The sequence below is a fragment of the Eubalaena glacialis genome, chromosome 9 (genome assembly GCF_028564815.1).
Source record: "Eubalaena glacialis isolate mEubGla1 chromosome 9, mEubGla1.1.hap2.+ XY, whole genome shotgun sequence".
Classification (NCBI taxonomy): domain Eukaryota; kingdom Metazoa; phylum Chordata; class Mammalia; order Artiodactyla; family Balaenidae; genus Eubalaena; species Eubalaena glacialis.
The window spans coordinates 40,256,347-40,271,299 of record NC_083724.1 but is presented as its reverse complement, the minus strand read 5'-3'; the positions used below and the strand labels follow the sequence as shown (position 1 = coordinate 40,271,299).

General features: G+C 39.7%; 1 pseudogene; it reads left to right on the top strand.

The window, feature by feature from the left end:
• The first annotated feature begins 6,746 nt into the window (after positions 1–6,746).
• On the top strand, positions 6,747–7,294 carry LOC133097313 (ferritin light chain-like; annotated as a pseudogene).
• Positions 7,295–14,953: the final 7,659 nt, after the last annotated feature.

Genomic DNA, 14,953 nt, shown 5'->3' with positions numbered 1-14,953 from the left:
GGAGACAAGCTGCCTACCCTCCTGTGACCTCGTTTAAGGCACCCCCTGGATTCTGCCCTCCAGGAACCCCAAACTCCTCTGAATCCAAAAGGCCCCAAGCCTTGGTAAAAGACCACCAGCAATCCCTCTCCTTCCTCTCTCATCTCTTTCAAGTGATCAATCAAATCAATATTGATGGAGCACCTACTGACTGACCTCTCTCAAAGGCTGAGCTCCAGCAGAATGGCCCTTCCTGTTCCAGATCCCTTTAGTTGTTGTCTGACCCAGTTGTTTTTTTTTTTCCATTTTACTTCCATCAGCTTCCGGCTCAGAAAATTAGTATTTCCCCCCAAACTGACATTTACCTATGTTATGTTTCTATTCTGCTGTGGTGGGAAATGGGAACAATTATCATACGCTACATAATAATGGAAGGACCAAGTGCTGACAGTTTTCGGCTTTTCTGCCTCTCCTTCTCCTTCCTGAGATAATAAAATTCAGATAAATGACCAAAGCTGCAGAAAGGAGGAGGTGCAGGGAAACATGATGGAGAGGAATGAACACAGAGCTAAGGAGTCGGTAGAAATTGGTCCTAATCCCAGTTGTCACCGAAATTACTCGTCTGACCTTGGTTGAGCCACTCAAACCCCTCAGGGCCTTGGGTTTTTTTCTTTTTATATAAATTTATTTATTTATTTATTTTTGGCTGCATTGGGTCTTCGTTGCTGCACGCGGGCTTTCTCTGGTTGCGGCGAGCGGGGGCTTCTCTTCCTTGCGGTGCGCAGGTTTCTCATTGCGGTGGCTTCACTTGTCGCGGAGCACAGGCTCTAGGTATGTGGGCTTCAGTAGTTGTGGCGCACAGGCTCAGTAGTTGTGGCTCACGGGCTCTAGAGCACAGGCTCAGTAGTTGTGGCACACGGGCTTAGTTGCTCTGCGGCATGTGGGATCTTCCCGGACCAGGGCTCGAACCCGTGTCCCTTGCATTGGCAGGCGGATTCTTAACCACTGCGCCACCAGGGAAGTCCCGGGCCTTGGGGTTTTTAATGTGAAATATTAGGAGTTGGACGTAGGTCCCTGACCGCTCTATATCTCTACGGTTCTGCTTGCTCCGAAAATATTAATTGGATTTTACATCATTTGGTTTCATTTCCGGACATTTACAATTCTCTGAGTAATGGGTAACATTTACAGCCCAATTACTTTCCCAAGCTCATCAAAATTTAATTTGCTGCGTGCAGTGACACACTGCACCGAGTTTGACTAGGAAGTCAGCAAAGCCACACCAGTGATTTACACAAGGCTCCCAGACTACAAAATTTACCACCAGGAATGTCTAATGAAAGTTTTTCTCATGTAAACATATAGCTTTCACATCTACTGGAGTTGCAGCAGGTGAGCTTCCCAAGACAGAATGTACTAGACAATATACTCTTTTCACACAATGAGCTCAGGAAATTCTGCTGTGAAATGAAGGGTCTTGGAGTTAACTATAACGCTTCATAAATGAGAACTCTCTTTCAGGACTTCACGATGCTATTTGCATGTTAAAAACACCTGACCCCGGGAGGCTGCATTTCTTCTATGGCAGCTTTAAAAATACTATGACCCACATTTACATTTAAAGACTGATACCTGTAGGTTTTTACTCTCAATCTACTGTAAGGTTTTGGTGAGGAAGGCATTGCGACACAAAATTAACGTGATTTTAGGAGGCAGAAAATATTATTAGAATTTAGAAGTCACCGATGCAACCATCATTAAATTGCTGGATCAAAAGCATTTTCTTCTTCCTGTCACTATTTTTAAAACCATACATCTGTACTGTCCAATGTGATAGCCACAAGTCACATGTGATTGTTGAGCGCTTGAAATGAAGCGAGTCCAAGCTGACATGTGCCTGAAGTGTAAAATACACAACAGATTGCAAAGATTTAGCATGAAGAAAGAAGGTAAACTGTCTCATTAATCACTTTATATAGATTACTTGTTGAAATAAGAGTTTGGATATCTTGAGTTAAATAAAATAGATTATTAAAATTAATTTTACCTGCATCTTTCTAGTTTTTGTAAGGCTTCTAAAAAAGTTTAAACTAAACAGGCTGCTCACATATTCCAATTGGACAGTTCTGCTCTAAATGTCTCATAGTTTTCTATTATGCTTCATACACCTAGTGCAAAGTTCACGTAGTCTGCAAATCATTACTAAGGGTTTACAAAGTGCCATGCTCTTTGCTTGATAGGAGGAACTGGAAAATGAAATGATGGTTTTTGTTTTTAAGGATCTAACATTTTAGAAGAGGTGTAAAGAAAATTAAAATCTACATGATACTCACTACTTCCCAAGCAGGGCCCTGACTTTATCTAGCTTAGGAGACATATAAAGGATGAACATTCAGTCTCCTTTGTAGCTCTGCAACCCTTATGATTGAATCCCAGGCCTAGTTTTTATGTCCTGAGGTGGATCCAGATTTGGTGCAACCTGAAGCTTAGGGAAGCCAGCTTTAGTAAAAACTAGGATGCAAAATGATAATGACAAAATTAGGGTAAATATTATAATTGCAGTGTGAAATACTGAAGTCAAACAAAGCTGGCAATGATTAATCCTCTGAGTGGTTGAGAGGTGACTCCAGAAGATCATTGACTTAGGTCATGTGGGATGAGTAGGAACTTGGTTAGGAGGGTGGGACAGCTTTCTCTGCCAGGAAAGAGCATGGGTAAAGGTACAGAGGCACTTTTGGCAAGAGTGTAAAAGGAGCCAATAATGAAAAGAAGTGAGGCTGAACAGAAGGTAGGCAAGGGACACATTATGTGAGGGCTTGCATTCCGGGCAAGGGCATGAAAATTTCATCCTTGAGTACAGTAATTGGGAACTGTTGAAAGATTTGGAATTACATGATCAGAATTATGGTTTAGAAAGACCACTGAAAGCAGTGGAGAGATCAGGCCAGGCACACTTCTGATTCAGCATGTGTACCCACCTCTCCATGAAAGGTAGCATTTCTGATTTGAGTAATCACATCAGAGGGTCCCAGTGTATATCATATCTCCACAGTCATCCCGCAATCCCATGTGCCTAGGACAGAATGTCCTTTCCCCTAAAATGTCCAAGGAGTTCTCTTGGTTGCCTGGTGTTCATTGAGTCAGTCTTATCTCTCACCTCCCCACTAACTCCAAACCTCAGGCACTGCCCTCCACCACCCAAGAGAAGCTGCTGCTTCTGCATGAGCAGCACATTCCAATCTAGAGACCTGGTGTGGCAGTTAATGCTGGGACAGCCAAGAGATTTACACAGCAAAGAGATTGGTATCTGAAGAAATAGGGTTGTCCCAGAGGCCTGAAAAGTGAAGGGATGACAACATTCCACTTGCGGCTACCTCAGCCAATGGTGCTCCAGACTTAACGTGGCCCAGCACCTCAGGACACAACTCCTCAGACTCCCTCATGTGGCCAGTCTCCAAATCCCAACCTGCCACCTGAGGGATTTGCTCAGAGAAGTCCCGGACCCCCTGCCTCAGACACAAAAGCATCATTTTCTGTTGATGACCTAGTGTGGGATGGAAGCCACCTCATCAGTCTCTCTTCTTTATACACTGAGTAGCCTCGGTCAGGGTTCCCTGAGTTTACGCCTAACTGGCAAACCATAACTTTGAACTCAGTTATGTACCCTGTGAACCCATGTACTACTTAAGCGAACTGGCTTACCCATTTCCATGCAAACATCTAGCTCCACCTACCAATAGGTTTTGTGGCAAAAGTAAATAAATTGACCTTCTAACTTGCCAAATACATAGCTACAGTGGGAGTCACAGAAAGGACCCAGAACTCAATGAATGCCCACTCAAATTGCTTATTTTGTCTTATTCCTAAAGTGAATCTCCACTGTAGACCTCGACAGGATGGTAAATACCCCTGACTCCTCCAGGCCCTGGATGGGGGTCTGATTACACTCTGGCACTCAGCCTGGCACCCTGATGGTACTGTCTACCTTTTACTTCATGATCAAGAAGGTGAAGCTCCTTTCAACACAGGAATATTCAGGAGCAGGTGTAGTGGGGGGTCACTGAACAGAGCTAAATCCCAATGTTCAGAGCAATGTATTTACCTCTACTGAGGCCAAAACACCTATGAACATCTTCAAGAAGGTTGGGAGCCATGCTTGTTAACTGTGGCCAAAGTGTTCACCTAAATGCAAGCCTTAAAATGTCTTATAGGGTGTTATGGACTGAACTGTATCCCCTAAAATTCATATGTTGAAGTCCTAATCCCCAGTGCAATTATATTTCGAGATAGGACCTTTAAAGAAGTAATTAAGGTTAAATGAGGTCATAAATGTGGGGTCCTAATCCAATAGAACTGGTGTCCCTATACGAAGAGGAAGAGACACCAGGGATGGGCATGCACCAAGAAAAAGTTGAGTGAAGACACAGCAAGAAGGTAGCCATCTGCAAGCTACGGAGAGAGGCCTCAGGAGAAACCAAACCTACCAACATCTTGATCTCAGGAATACCAGCCTCCAGAACTGTGAGAAAATTAATTTCTGTTGTTTAAGCCTCCAGGTCTGTGGTATTTTGTTATTGCATCTCCTAGCAAACTAGTATTCAGGATATTTGAACAGAAGAAATATAACAAGTTAACTCAGCCTGCTTTCCAGACTAAAGAAAGAAACTCAGTTTCCTTCTTCTCCAAAGGAAATGTGATTTGATAAGAAGGTGATGTGATCAGGAGGTGGTGGAGGAACTTTAGAATGCTTTCTACCTGCCAGGAGCTACTCTAAATGTCATGTATATATTGAACCATTTGACTCTCATGAGACTAGAGGTAGATGTCATTACCCCCATGTTTAGCTGAGGAAAGGGAGGCTCAGGTGACTAACACGAGTGTGAGATGTAGGACCATGAAATCACTGATCTGTGAGATCCAGAAAGGAGATATAAGATGGAAAGCCAAAACGAGAACAAGAATTCATATCTGAGGCCTTGCTTCTTCTTGACCTTTGGCTCTTCATGTGGGGAGCTCTGTCACTCTAGTGATGTAACCACTTTTCATTATTTGTATTAGGTGAGTATACCCATGATGCAATGGGGTTAAAAATGTGCCCCCTAGAAAGCACCATACCCCCCAAAAAAAGAAAGAGATTTCCTGAACACAGTCAATGTAACCCATCTTTCACCCTTAGACACTCAAATCACACCATTTTGTCTGACTTTCTATGTCCTCTGATTCCTAGATCTTGCTTATTCTTTGTGTGTTGATTTAGATTTGAAGGTGAATTCTTTCACACCAAAAGACATGCAAAAGTCATAGGAAGTCAACATTTCAGTATTCATTTTATATGTTTCTCAATTGTTTTTTCATGCCATGCTATTTCCAAAATAAATGCTGCATGATTGTTACATTATTTTTCTAATCCATTATCAGTCAGTTCCAATGGACTAGTGCTTGATCAACAGAAAGTTTATCTTTTTGCACACATAAACCCAAAGTTTAGATCCTAAATTTTTATAACTCAATATTCTAAAAGAGAATCAAACCTTCGAGGATCAAACCTTTGACCTTCGAGGATCAAACTTGAAAGTAAATTCACAGCCTCTAGCTCTCTGAAAGCAAAAGCAACACACATATGCCACACAAGGATTAGAAATTTGTGCTGTCACATGCAGTTGAACTGTAGAGTTTAGGTCCATGTCATACAGGTGAAATGAATTTGTTTCCTTTTAGGTTTACCATGTAAGTTTTTCTTTGTTTCCAGTGAACATCCTGTTCTTTTTAACTTACCCAAAAGTATTGCTTCAGGAAATCCCCCCCCCCAAAATCAGAGAAAGTGAGGCTGAAAGTAACAATCTCGATACTGGATAAATGTGAACACACACAGAACAAATGAAATAACAACCATAAAACACAGATGAACCAGAAGACTTGTGTAGATTGAAGGGGTGTGTCCAGAGATGGTCATCACTAGGTAGAGGCCTAGAGGCCTCAGAAGAGAGCATCCTAATCCAGAAATGGGGCTTCAGTTCTAAAGGCTCAGAAATTGGATTTTGTGAATATCCTAGGCAGAGATCAGTTTCTCAAAAACAAAAGAACATCATACAAATTCATAAGAGACTAATGTAACAGCCGGAATGTTGCTCAGTAGATTCTTCCCTGTCGTGAAATCTACGTGGGAAGCCAAATTCTGATGAAGAGATTGAACAATTCACATGTGCTCTGGCAATCAGAATATGGCTTTTGCATCTTAAAGACCCTGAAGCTGTTCTCTTAGGTAGAGTCGAATTCACATGGACAAAGTTTTCTCCAATTTTATGTAGTTTTCTCAACAGCAGCTTGAGGAACATTAATATAGCCAAATGATTTTTTCCATCTCTATGTTGGTTAGGGCTCAGAGGTGAGGACACACTATCAAAAAGCACCTTCTAAGCCCGAGCATTCAGAAAGCAGGATGCCACCTAACAGTACCCTCTTTAACAGAGGAAACTTTTCATTTAGACTTTAACAAATTATTGCCTATTTATAATTTGGTTTACCATAATGTGATTCTTTTTTAAAAAAATCACTTTAGGCAGTGCGCTCAGCTGTCCTGCAGACCTGTCTTTTGCTTCAACACTGTTTGGAATGAACAGACCCAGGGACGTTCCTTGCTCCAGCCTCTGACCACCCTCCAACCTTTTTTCCAGTCACAACCTTTGGAATCAGCCACTCAGCTATCCTTGGCCTCCAGGACAGGCCAACACCGTTTTTTGCGCTTAGCTCCTTACTACCAATCAACCATGAGCTCCCAGATTCGTCAGAATTATTCCGCCGAGGCGGAGGCCGCCGTCCACCGCCTGTTCAACATGCATCTGCGGGGCGGGCACTTACCTCTCTCTGGGCTCCTATTTCGACCGCGACGATGTGGCTCTGCACGGCGTGGGCCACTTTCTTCAGGAATTGGCCAAGGAAAAGCGCGAGGGCGCCCAGCGTCTCTTGAAAATGCAAAACCAGTGCTGGAGCCGCGCCCTTTTCCAAGACGTGCGGAAGCCTTCTCAAGATGAGTGGGGTAAAACCCAGGACGCTGTAGAAGCCCCCATTCTCAGGGAGAAGAACCTGAACCAGGCGCTTTTGGATCTGCCTGCCCTGGGTTCGCACAAACTCCCACGTCTGTGACTTCCGGGAGAGCCGCTTCCTGGACGAGCAGGTGAAACTCATCAAGAAGATGGTCGACCACCTGACCAACCTCCGCAGGCTGGCTGGTCCACGGGCTGGACTGGGCGAGTATCTCTTTGAACGGCTCACCCTCGAGTACGAACAGGAGTCTCCAAAGTGCAGTGGGCTTTGAGGAGCCCCTCTGGCGTCAGAGCTTCTGCCTGAAGCCCCTCTCTGCTGCAGCCACTAGGCAGCTTTTTAACCACCCTGGAGCCCTCTCCCAAGCCTTGGACCAAGTGGAAACAATAAACCTTTTTGCAGCAAAAAAAAAAAAAAACAAAAAAAAATCACTTAAGTTCTATCTCTTCTAGAGAACCTACTAATCACCAACCATCCCCCCAACAAAAAAATAAAATTACGCACATGCCAAACATTAGTATAGAATGCCTTTTAAAAATCCACTAATGTTCTTAAGAGAATTAAAGATTTAGCCCACTGTGGACAAGCCCTATTTTATATTTTTTTCACTTTATACATCACATAGTGTGTCAAAAACTAAAAGTGAAAAAACACTATTGAAGAATGCTAAACTGTGTATCCTGCTTTGTACACTGATTTCTCCCCCAGTTTCAAAAGATCAAGATATATCAAGCATTAGAACAAGATCCTCATAGGTGAGAATATTATTGAAGATACAGCATTACAGAGTAGAGAGAATAAAGAGGTAGAACCAGAGGTGCCTGCCCTCAAATTCAGGGTCCCTTTTACAAGCTGTTCCATCGTCACATCTTTAAAACAGGATTGATGATATCAAAAGTGTAAGGTCATTTTTAGCGTTAAAAAAGTTAATGTAATGTGCTTGGCATATGCAGATACTCAATAAACAGTAGGTATCACAGCTGTCATTTTAGAGATACTTCATTTTTTGAGCATTTCCTTTCCCTTCTCCAAAACAACCCTATATCCCTTCAGTTAAATGAAGTTTAACAAAATCTCTTCCTAACCCACAGCATCTACAGAGAGCTTAGGGGAGTGTCTATATTCTTAACTTTTCCAGAAGGACACTAGTGTCTTTTGCATGGAAACAGGGTGGGTTAAAAAGAAAGAACCAATCAGTGAGCTTCTGTTTTAATGAGAGAACTGGAGAGAAACCAGACTTCACCTTGACCAGGACATGGAGGTCAAGACTAAAAAGTGCATTCTTAAAGTGGAATTATCACAAAGTTCAGAGGTTGGTTTAGCTCCACTTCCTAATTCTATTTGTATTTCTTCTGTGGTGGCTTTCAAACTTTTAACGTGTGTTTTTAGCAAATGCTCTTTTTAATCAAAATCTCAGATGTAACGTACAGCTTGGTGACTGTAGTTGATAATGCTGCTTTGTACCTTTGAAAGTTGCTAAGAGAGTAGATCTTAAAGGTTCTCATCACAAGAAAACAATTATTTGTAACGTTCTGTGGTGATGGATTAACTAGACTTAATGTGGTGATCATTTCACAATATATACATGTATCAAATCATTGTGTGGTACACCTGAAACTACTATAATGTTATATGTAAATTGTATCTCCATAAAAAAGTCTTGATGCCACGAAACAGAAGAGGACCTTAGTATGGCTTTAACTCAAACAGACTCTCCCCTCACTGTGTTACTGAAGGCTTGAAGGGCGTGGGCAGGGGAAAGGGGAAGGAGAGGAAACAGCCAACACTAATTTGCATTTAACAACATACTTTCCTCTTTTATTTGCCTCCCACTTCTTCCTTTTTGCTTCTTACTGAAGTAAATATACCAGTAGGTCTTTAAGCAGAAAGAATAATCAATGAATAATAAACTCTATAAACAATAAACTGAACAATAAACTCTCAGTCTTTGTATATCTACATTTGTCTACATTTTACACTCTTTCCTGACCAATATTTTAGCTGGGAATGGAATCCCAGCTTGCTTCCCCATAGGACTTTGCAAAAATTATTTAATTGATATCTGGCATCTACTTTTTGCTGTGAGAAGCCTGTCATCAGTAAAATTTTCTACCTAGAAAAGAATAAGAACCTCACTTCTTTTTTCTGGTAGTTTTTAGATTTTCTAGGTATGGATTTGTTTTTCAAATCTTGCTTGCAACTTAATGTTGCTTGCTATATTTGAGGAATCATGTCTTTCTTCAATTCTGAAAAAAAAAATTTCGGCCATAATCTCTTAGAATATTAACCCTGCCGCATTCTCTCTAATCTCTCCTAGAACTCTTATTAGATAAATGTTGGAGCTTTTAATTCTTTCCTCCATGCCTCTTAATTTCTCTTCTATTTTGCCATCTCTTTATCTCTCTGAACTGCATTCTGGGTGATTTTGTTAGAGTTTTACAATTCAGAAAAGTCTTTTCTTGAGAGATCTAATTACTGATTAACCTATTGAGTTTTACTTTATGCTGAATATAAGCATTATACAAAAAACTATAGTTTTAACCTAATTCCCTGACTATACCAAAGAGATGAAAATGCATATTCTTATGCAAATGTTCTTTTTGTGGTAGATGGTTCTGGAGATGTTCCTGATTCATATTCTGTATAAATAGAATCTTGCCATTTCAATCCTATCATAGTGACATATTGGACACTTGTGATAAAATGAAGCCAGGAAACATTTCTAATATACACGGAGACATATATTTTTCCAGTTAATTATCTATCCCATTTTAAAGCATGCTTATTTTTAAAGTGTCAAAATGTACTAATCCATACTGCAATTGTTTGGAAAACTTCATGAACAAGTATATTTCAGCAAGAAAAGACATTTGATGCCAGCCAAATTCTCTTTTTTTCTGTCACTATAAATGGCTTTCCTATTTTCAACAGTTTTTCAAAATCGAAGTCATATCTAAGCTGACAACTTCTTTGGCAAGTCTCAGCTAGATGTAATTTGAAACAGTCAAGGAAGCAAAGCCTAAACAATAAGGTTTTTAATGGGAACGATGACAGATCCTTAACTACTGTCATACTGTGTCTGACACCAGAAGACTTGAGAGGAAATTTGTTAAATAAATACTTGCAGTTAAAGGAATACACCTGTATTTAGAGTATGTGTTCTGTGTCCTGAAAATATGTAAGATCTGAGAATTCGGTGATGTTAAACACTTAACAAAAACATACCTGAAAAATACCCCCAAGGAATTTTTCTCTTTCACCTTCAGAATATTCTTTATCTATAGTCTGCATCCAAAGGTCATTAAAAGGTCACAAGGGATAAAAAAAAAATCAAAGTGCTCCTCCTTTTAGCCTCAGCTTAGTTCTATACAAAACAAGGTTGTTTACTTACTAAGGGAGAAGAAAATTCTAATGTGACCTTTTAACCACTATTGCTTACACACACATATACACACATGGTTTGCTTTTACTAGAATGAGACTTTTTTACTATTAACACTATATTGGTATTCATGTATTATGTATTCAGTATATATGAATATTATGTTTTAGAAACACTACAGATTGGGGGCTTCCCTAAGAAAACTAAACTAAATCACCAGGAGAGCTGAAATGAGGCTATACTTGACAGTTGGTTTAATTTATAATAATTTTCTCTACTTAAATTGCCTAAGCTTAGTTTCAGATAAAAATTACTATCTTTGTTTAGGCTTTTTATGGCTCAACAGGTAAAATACCAATTCTGATGTGTAAAACTCTTTAATTCAAATGAAAATTACTAGGCAACATGAAGAAAAACTAAGTCTGTGTTTTAGGACACAGCTAAAACCTCCAAACCCAATGAATGTTTGCACAGCTATCACAGAGAAGACGAAACTAGCAGGTGATTCTGGGAAGATGTGGCTTGATTATAACTCTTTTCTCCCCCACTATCAACTTCAATCTATCTCCCTTTCCTGCGCTGAATAGCTGCTCAGCCCTACAAGCTAGCAGGAGCAGATAAACACTTCAGTTCTGTGTAAGTCCTAGAGGAGAGAAAGCTGCAAGATTGTCTCTGTCTTACATTGGTTAAGCACCTGAGACTACAACTGAGGGTGACTGTCATAAACTGGTGGATTCCAGGGAGACCACTGAAATGCAGATATCTGTGTACTCCCAGGCAAGGTCAAGATCAACCCTAGGAAAGGGCCTGACACCCTGATCCCTAAAAGGCCAAGAAGGAGCACATGATGGACCCAGTCCTTCCTTTCCTTGATCCTGGCAAAACACAAGGAAACCAAGAAATTAAAAGGAGAATTACCGAGCAGAAGCAAGAAGAACTACAACCCTGCAGCCTGTGGAACAAAAACCACATCCACAGAAAGACAGACAAGATGAAAAGGCAGAGGGCTATGTACCAGATCAAGGAACAAGATAAAACCCCAGAAAAACAACTAAATGAAGTGGAGACATGCAACATTCCACAAAAAGAATTCAGAATAATGATAGGGAAGATGATCCAGGACCTCGGAAAAAGAATGGAGGCGAAGATCGAGAAGATGCAAGAAATGTTTAACAAAGACCTAGAAAAATTACAGAACAAACAAACAGAGATGAACAATACAGTAACTGAAATGAAAACTACACTAGAAGGAATCAATAGCAGAATAACTGAGGCAGAAAAACGGATAAGTGACCTGGAAGACAGAATGGTGGAATTCACTGCTGCTGAACAGAATAAAGAAAAAAGAATGAAAAGAAATGAAGACAGCCTAAGAGACCTCTGGGACAACATTAAACGCAACAACATTCGCATTGTAGGGGTCCCAGAAAGAGAAGAGAGAAAGGACCAGAGAAAATATTTGAAGAGATTATAGTCAAAAACTTCCCTAACGTGGGAAAGGAAATAGCCACCCAAGTCCAGGAAGCGCAGAGAGTCCCATACAGGATAAACCCAAGGAGAAACACGCCAAAACACATAGTAATCAAAGTGGCAAAAATTAAAGACAAAGAAAAATTATTGAAAGCAGCAAGGGAAAAATGACAAATAACATACAAGGGAACTCCCATAAGGTTAACAGCTGATTTCTCAGCAGAAGCTCTACAAGCCAGAAGGGAGTGGCATGATATACTTAAAGTGATGAAAGGGAAGAACCTACAACCAAGATTACTCTACCCAGCAAGGATCTCATTTAGATTTGATGGAGAAATCAAAAGCTTTACAGACAAGCAAAAGCTAAGAGAATTCAGCACCACCAAACCAGCTCTACAACAAATGCTAAAGGAACTTCTCTAACTGGGAAACACAAGAGAAGAAAAGGACCTACAAAAACAAACCCAAAACAATTAAGAAAATGGTCATAGGAACATACATATCGATAATTACCTTAAACGTGAATGGATTAAATGCTCCAACCAAAAGACACAGGCTTGCTGAATGGATACAAACACAAGACCCATATATATGCTGTCTACAAGAGAACCATTTCAGACCTAGGGACACATACAGACTGAAAGTGAGGGGATGGAAAAAGATATTCCATGCAAATGGAAATCAAAAGAAAGCTGGAGTAGCTATACTCATATCAGATAAAATAGACTTTAAAATAAAGAATGTTACAAGAGACAAGGAAGGACACTACATAATGATCAAGGGATCAATTCAAGAAGAAGATATAACAATTATAAATATATATGCACCCAACATAGGAGCACAGCAACACGTAAGGCAACTGCTAACAGCTATAAAAGAGGAAATTGGCAGTAACACAATAATAATGGGGGACTTTAACACCTCACTTACACCAATGGACAGATCATCCAAAATGAAAATAAATAAGGAAACAGAAGCTTTAAATGACACAATAGACCAGATAGATTTAATTGATATTTATAGGACATTCCATCCAAAAACAGCAGATTACACGTTCTTCTCAAGTGCGCATGAAACATTCTCCAGGATAGATCACATCTTGGGTCACAAATCAAGCCTCAGTAAATTTAAGAAAATTGAAATCATATCAAGCATCTTTTCTGACCACAACGCTATGAGATTAGAAATGAATTACAGGGAAAAAAACGTAAAAAACACAAACACATGGACGGTAAACAATACGTTACTAAATAACGAAGAGATCACTGAAGAAATCAAAGAGGAAATCAAAAAATACCTAGAGACAAACGACAATGAAAACACGACGACCCAAAACCTATGGGATGCAGCAAAAGCAGTTCTAAGAGGGAAGTTTATAGCTATACAAGCCTACCTCAAGAAACAAGAAAAATCTCAAGTAAACAATCTAACCTTACACCTAAAGAAACTAGAGAAAGAAGAACAAACAAAACCCAAAGTTAGCAGAAGGAAAGAAATCATAAAGATCAGAGCAGAAATAAATGAAATAGAAACAAAGAAAACACTAGCAAAGATCAATAAAACTAAAAGCTGGTTCTTTGAGAAGATAAACAAAATTGATAAGCCATTAGCCAGACTCATCAAGAAAAAGAGGGAGAGGACTCAAATCAATAAAATCAGAAATGAAAAAGGAGAAGTTACAACAGACACCACAGAAATACAAAGCATCCTAAGAGACTACTACAAGCAACTTTATGCCAATAAAATGGACAACCTGGAAGAAAAGCACAAATTCTTAGAAAGGTATAACCTTCCAAGACTGAACCAGGAAGAAAGAGAAAATATGAACAGACCAATCACAAGTAATGAAATTGAAACTGTGATTAAAAATCTTCCAACAAACAAAAGTCCAGGACCAGATGGCTTCACAGGTGAATTCTATCAAACATTTAGAGAAGAGCTAACACCCATCCTTCTCAAAGTCTTCCAAAAAATTGCAGAGGAAGGAACACTCCCAAACTCATTCTATGAGGCCACCATCACCCTGATACCAAAACCAGACAAAGATACTACAAAAAAAGAAAATTACAGACCAATATCACTGATGAATATAGATGCAAAAATCCTCAACAAAATACTGGCAAGCAGACTCCAACAACACATTAAAAGGATCATACACCACGATCAAGTGGGATTTACCCCAGGGATGCAAGGATTCTTCAATAAACAGAAATCAATCAATGTGATACACCATATTAACAAATTGAAGAATAAAAACCATATGATCATCTCAATAGAGGCAGAAAAAGCTTTTGACAAAATTCAACACCCATTTATGATAAAAACTCTCCAGAAAGTGGGCATAGAGGGAACCTACCTCAACATAATAAAGGCCATATATGACAAACCCACAGCAAACATCATTCTCAACGGTGAAAAACGGAAAGCATTTCCTCTAAGATCAGGAAAGAGACAAGGATGTCCACTCTCACCACTATTATTCAACATAGTTCTGGAAGTCCTAGCCACAGCAATCAGAGAAGAAAAAGAAATAAAAGGAATACAAATTGGAAAAGAAGAAGTAAAACTGTCACTGTTTCCAGATGACATGATACTATACATAGAGAATCCTAAAACTGCCACCAGAAAACTGCTAGAGCTAATTAATGAATATGGTAAAGTTGCAGGATACAAAATTAAAGCACAGAAATCTCTTGCATTCCTATACACTAATGATGAAAAATCTGAAAGAGAAATTATGGAAACACTCCCATTTACCAATGCAACAAAAAGAATAAAATATCTAGGAATAAACCTACCTAGGGAGACAAAAGACCTGTATGCAGAAAACTATAAGACAGTGATGAAAGAAATTAAAGATGATAGAAACAGGTGGAGAGATATACCATATTCTTGGATTGGAAGAATCAACATTGTGAAAATGACTATACTACCCAAAGCAATCTACAGATTCAATGCAATCCCTATCAAATTACCAATGGCATTTTTTACGGAGCTAGAACAAATCATCTTAAAATTTGTATGGAGACACAAAAGACCCCGAATAGCCAAAGCAGTCTTGAGGGAAAAAAACGGAGCTGGA